General features: G+C 48.4%; 1 long non-coding RNA gene across 1 annotated transcript; it reads right to left on the bottom strand.

The window, feature by feature from the left end:
* Positions 1-788: 788 nt before the first annotated feature.
* LOC144102307 (uncharacterized) lies at positions 789-2,226 on the bottom strand. The gene is made up of 2 exons (XR_013308194.1): positions 2,133-2,226; positions 789-1,007 (listed from the first exon to the last, which is right to left on the bottom strand). It is a non-coding gene; the product is annotated as an uncharacterized LOC144102307 (long non-coding RNA).
* Between the last annotated feature and the right edge of the window lie 3,962 nt (positions 2,227-6,188).

Below are 6,188 nucleotides of genomic sequence, written 5' to 3' on the forward strand. Positions count from 1 at the left end.
TTTTTGGTAAAATTTGTTATCTTCCTCTTAATTCCTTTCGTGCTCAGACTTCTGGCGTTTTAAAAGACTGTCGCCTTATTTCGTGCTATCTTGCTGCGTTAGCACCTGTGTCGTCTTACATTCAGCAACGACAGTCTTTGTCAAAAGTACAGGCGTACTTGTTTGCTTGTGGTCCATGCTAAGTGACTCGCCAAGCGATGCCAACGTTCCAAATCTCCTTGAAGGTGAGAGGCAAACTTTCGTCCTCAGTCATTTCAAGCTCGGGGCTTCTAAAGACGCCACAGTGGCCCTACTACAGTGATCATACTTCTGAAAATGCTGTACCAATGCTGTACCAATGTTGTACCAATGCTCCTATTTTAGCTTAATTTTCGTTCGTTTTCGAGGATGGCTATAAACACGAGGTTATTGCCTTACAAAAATTTCTTTAGACAGTCTATAGATTGTCCATAACTTCTGTCTATAAAGTCTACAGACTCTCTATAGACAAACCCTAGAAAAAAGTCTGTAGTGAATACAAATCCTATAGGAAGTCTGTAGACAATCTCCAGTCTATAGTCAATACAAATCCTATAGGAAGTCTGCAGACAATCTACAATGTATAGCCAATACAAATCCTATAGGAAGGCTGTAGACAATCCATAGATTTATGGTCATACACTTTCAAAAGACTTTTGCGTGTAGGCAGTCTATACACTATGAATAGACAGAAAGAAATATCGGTAGAAAGGCAATAGAGGCTATAAGAAATCTATAAACTGTATATAGACCATTTTCGTAAGGGCTGGTTAAGCGCCTTTCGTGATTGAACCGACCGCACCTGGTGGCGACTTGCCTCCCGTCTTGTTCTTGGCGGGCATCCAGCAGCAGCCTCGACGCCAGCAGTCGTACGGGTAGACGCCGACCCGAGGCGGGCACTCCACCATCACCTGCTGCTTGAAGAGCGGGGCGCACGCCCTGGCCGCGAAGGCCGCCACGGCTTCCGTTGTGTCCTGTTCGGCGTCCAGCTGAGAGCGAACGGGGTGATGAAATATCCAACAGCGGCATTAGGAGGCGAATGAGACATCGACGTTTAGAGCTGTGCAGCATGTGCGTGGTGCACATCAACTCTGCTAGGATCAACGCTATACAAAGTCGCCTCCGCCTCCAAGGTTCCACCATGCTTTCTTTCCCCCTCTCACCTTCCACCCTCACCCACAAATACCTTCCCTCACCCGCGCACTGCACAGCCCTTCTCCGCCTGTCGCAGTGGGCACCACATAACAGCGATCCCTACAGACAGGGAAAAAAATGCACCGTATTGCTCGCTGCGCAGGATGATGTGTGTTTCAGGAAGGCTTATAACGCCTTTTTCAGCTGCTTGTACGGGTCACTCTATAATACATTATGGTGGGAGTGCTTTCGTATTCGATTCAACTGAATCTGGCAAAATTCAAATAAATCCCACGTGATGCAGTTCAATTCATTCTATTTCGAAGAGATGCCAGACTTAGCTAGTTGGTGACAGTTGGCGTTAAGAAACATTTTCGAGCGTGAATTCCCGTTCGTTCCCGTAATTGCATCCGCAGTGATGTGCGCGGCCAAAAACGTGTGCAAAAACCTCGGCGCACACACAAAAAAAAACTGCAGGGGACACTTCAGGGTATGACGCGATAGTGTTAATGTGGTAGGCCCTACAGGTGCGGAACTGACTATTCTTGACTTTGCATTCATAGACCGCTGGGAGTCCTGGTACCCCTCCTGGCGCAGTGGTGCGCCACTGCCCTGAGATTTCAGGTGCTGCCATCGGTGGGGTTTGTGAGACCCTTCCAGAGCATGTCTCAAGCGACTTACCATCCAAATTTTTAACTTTACTAAATTAGCGTACACCCCCATCTCTAATTCACTCATTTGCTTTATAATCCCTTTCTTCTGGTATTAAGTTTCTGCGTAGCAAATAACGCACAGGCACTTCAATACCATCGTCAAATTAGGCCGGCTTTGTTCACACATTTGTAGGAAAAGTTTCACGCAAAGACTTAAGCTACACACATGACACTCACTAAGCATAACACGACGGAGCACCACGGCATTACTACAAGTGTGCTTTCGTTGAAGGTCGAACGCGTGAAATACGCGCGGGCTGCGCTCACCTCAGATTTGTTCCATTTGAGTGGGCCCTCAGTGAGCGACATCATCTCTTCCAAAAGCTGCCGATCGAAAGTTTGTCCCGGTGGTCGTGTTGGAGGACTCCTGAAAAACAAATAGAACAGTGGCAACGAAAAATTTGTTGAGAGCGGGATGCTTCATGCTACAGTCGAAAATGCGTCATAAAGAACTGTGGGACCTACCCCTTCAAAGTTGCCTCTGTACTCTGAAGGGTACACCAAGGCTTGAAAAATATACTTTGCTTAAAGCTGACAAACCGAAGTCTTTTCCGGTGTGGAGGATATGGACACATCAATATCAAGGCATTGTGCAATACGGTAAGACGTGGTTAGTGCAACATCCAAATTAGCCGGTGCAAATTGTTACGAACTTTCCGACAGAAAGAAGAAAATGCCTGTATTACCCTTTGGTGTATCTGGTTGCTCGAGACTGTTTTCTCTATCTCTTTCATTTCTGACACGTTTGTTCTCTCAATCACGAATACGAAACCGGCTCGTGGTTAGTTCTAATATTTCAGGGCATATTTCGTTGTCAGGTCGTTGAATACCACATCTTGGCTCACATCTGGGTAAAAAGCCTATAATTACGAGTGTGCCTCCGATACAGGCTCCACTGTCCATTGTCCTCCAAGACGGACAATGATGAGGATAGCAGATATATGCAGGCACCCTCGGTCAGACGTTTGTTCAAGGTCTCCAGGTGGTCGAAATTGTTCCGGAGATTTCCATTTCGGCACAACTTTCTCTCTTTCCTGTTTCACTGCCACCTCCTTCCCTTCATACACGGCATGGTCGAGGTGTCCACCCAGAGGAGAGACGATTACTGCGCCATCTCCTTTTATCATAATAATAATATTAATAATTGGTTTTTTGGGGAAAGGAAATGGCACAGTATCTGTCTCATATATATCGTTGGACACCTGAACCGCGCCGTAAGGGAAGGGATAAGGAAGAGAGTGAACGAAGAAAGGAAGAAAGGGGCGCCGTAGTGGAGGGCTCCGGAATAATTTCGACCACCTGGGGATTTTTAAAGTGCACTGACATCGCACAGCACACGGGCGGCTTAGCGTTTTTCGTCCATAAAAACGCAGCTGCCGCGGTCGGGTTCGAACCCGGGAACTCCGGATCAAAAATCTCAAAAATCACTAATTCGGTCAGGCCCTCGCGGAGATGCAGGCGTTAGCCGTGAAGCTGACACAAACCAATCCAGACGTCCGCCTATATTTACATCGCGCCATGTAACAAGGGACGTGGACAAACTTACGTCGAGGAGATTCGCAGCGTGAGCACCGCCAGCGGTACGAAGCACAGCAGCGGAAGGAGGCGCCGGAAACTTTGACGACGCCGGGAGTGCAGGGCCACCCACCTCAGCAGCGACGCCATGGGTCTGCAAGCGGAGATCGGCACTCATGAGTAAACAGCTCGCTGCGGCCAGAAAGTACGGGTCGAGGGGTACCGACCGAAAGGACTTCACCTATACATGCGCCACCTACCCACACAGGAAGGCCGATCGGAGTGAATTCACGCAGTCTCCCAGCAACGTTAAGCTTGTTTTGTTGAGGGCACGTCCTGTACGGTAGATTATAGCCTGCCGGAGCAACTTACGATTGGAAGTGATGCCTGAGTGCGCTGGTCTGGGTTACTCGCGAATGGGTGCGACTGGAACGCGGGAGCAGCCGTCTTCTTCCTCTTTCCCTAAAGTGTCAGGCAACGAGCAAAGCACGTGGTAAGCTGCTGCTGCTGCTGCTGATGATGATGATGACGAAGATTACGCTTTCGAGAAATTCTTACTGAAGGGCGGACACAAGGAAGGAAGGAAGGAAGGAAGGAAGGAAGGAAGGAAGGAAGGAAGGAAGGAAGGAAGGAAGGAAGGAAGGAAGGAAGGAAGGAAGGAAGGAAGGAAGGAAGGAAGGAAGGAAGGAAGGAAGGAAGGAAGGAAGGAAGGAAGGAAGGAAGGAAGGAAGGAAGGAAGGAAGGCCTCAGACGTTGCTGGCACATACCCACTACGGGGGAGTGGCCGAGACACAGGCGGTTAATTGCTGGATACAGGAAAGTTTTTACGGGAAAGGAAGTGGTAATAGTATGTAGTCTGATGGACTGGAAGACGGAACGACAGGGGTCCTGTTAACTTGGAGATCGAGGACGGTACAGTGGCCTAATGTGCATAATAGTATACATAATAGTAGTGTTTCAATGTCGTACTGACTGAGAGCGGGAAAAAAGAATTAGAATGGGAGTCGCTGCGTTTCTTGAAGAAAATTTTGCACAGCAGAGTGCACACTCCTGTCGCTTCGTCCAAGCAAAGAAGCGCCAACGGAAAGAACAACCGCGGAGGACACAGGCAAGCCCCGTTGATGAAATGGAATTTGCAAAAGACGCTTCCTCAAATGAAAGAAGCGGCGGCAGAACAGCAGGAAATGATCTATTGTCTCAGGTTCGGCACAAAAAGGGTTTTCGAAAAGGGGCGAAAAAAAATGGTGGGGGATGAATGGGAGATGGGATGCGGCTTATACTTATGATGATTACGTAGCCACCGCGGCCATTGTATCGAGTGGGCACCAGATCGAGTGATGTCCGGGCAAAGTACAAATAATAGAATAAAGTACAGCAAAGAGCTGCGCTGGAGAACGCAAGAAAGTAAAAAAAAAATCCTCAGAGACACTTAGCTACATTATGTGTTGGAAATGCGATTGCATTAGGAGATGTTGATTCCTTTACATCGAGGTAGCTGTGTCGTTCTTTCAAGGTTCTGTTTATTGCATTCATATAGATGTGTCTGGCGACTTGACTTCTGTTGGCTGCCGTCATAATTTGCTTTCCGCCGACAGGGGGCTCTGTACATATGCATATAGGTATAGTTGTGCAGCCATGCCTTTGGGACGCTTCTGTAGGCAGCGTGTAGCCAAGCGACGGCTGCCCAATGTTAGCTCAGCTAATACAGTAATGTATTTGTCTGGCGTGTCAGCGCCCGATACAACTGTGTTTGCGGACCCCTATACGTCTGTCTGTACGCAACAAGACGTCTATTCGGGTCATCAAGCTTGTGGTTACAGGTTTTCCCGAAGGTGTACAGAGGTCCTGACACAGACGCAGTGACGATACATCGAAACGTATATTGGCCACTTTGTTATGGTGATCTCACTTCCGGTCCTTGAAATTGTGTGACTGACAACACAACGGCGTGTGTACGCCATCTTGCTTAGATCATTGTCTTGGCTGCACTGTGTAAACGACCTTTGTACTAAGGACAACCGGAACAAGAAGTAGCAATGACTAAGCGTTTAAACCAAAGACAATCCGACACGTGCCCGCAATGTGTCCGGACAGTGCTGCGTCTCATGGTGCTTGTTTGCAGGGATGGCATCAACCTTCTCTTCTGGACTTAATTACCGCAACAAGCCTTTTTAGTATACGGCCCCCGCGATGGCTATGTGGTTATGGCGCTCGGCTTCTGACCAGAAGAACGTGGGTTCGATCCCGGCCACGGTGGTCGAATTTCGATGGAGGTGAAATGCTAGAGGCCGTGTACTGTCCGATGTCAGTGCACGTTAAAGAACCCCAGGTAGTCGAAATTTCCGGAGCCCTTAGCTATGGCGTCCCTCATTGCTTGAGTCGCTTTGGGACGTTAAACCACCATAAACCAAACGAACCTTTTCAATACGATATCGCAGAGTTGCCGTCGCACCAAAACAGCGACGATGTCTGAGACGACACTTGTTGATTGGTCGAGAGAAGTCACATGGCCTTGTGACTTCATCACAACCTGCGCAAATGATTAACCGTGATTGGTCGAGAGAGGTCACGTGACCATGCGATGTGGACGGTTGTGATGTCATCACAATCTGCCCACGGGTTTCCCAGTATCTACACCAGCAGCCCAGCAGCCCAGCATCTGTTACGAATCCAATGGACTTATTTTTGGAAATGTGGCGGAAGGTTTGAAGTTGCTTCACTCCCGCCACCGGTTTTCCCGGTATTGCACTACCTCCGGGATCGGCCTTGTCTTTAGCGCGTCTTTACTATCCTGAATTTCTATCCCAT

The sequence above is a fragment of the Amblyomma americanum genome, chromosome 8 (assembly GCF_052857255.1).
Source record: "Amblyomma americanum isolate KBUSLIRL-KWMA chromosome 8, ASM5285725v1, whole genome shotgun sequence".
Classification (NCBI taxonomy): domain Eukaryota; kingdom Metazoa; phylum Arthropoda; class Arachnida; order Ixodida; family Ixodidae; genus Amblyomma; species Amblyomma americanum.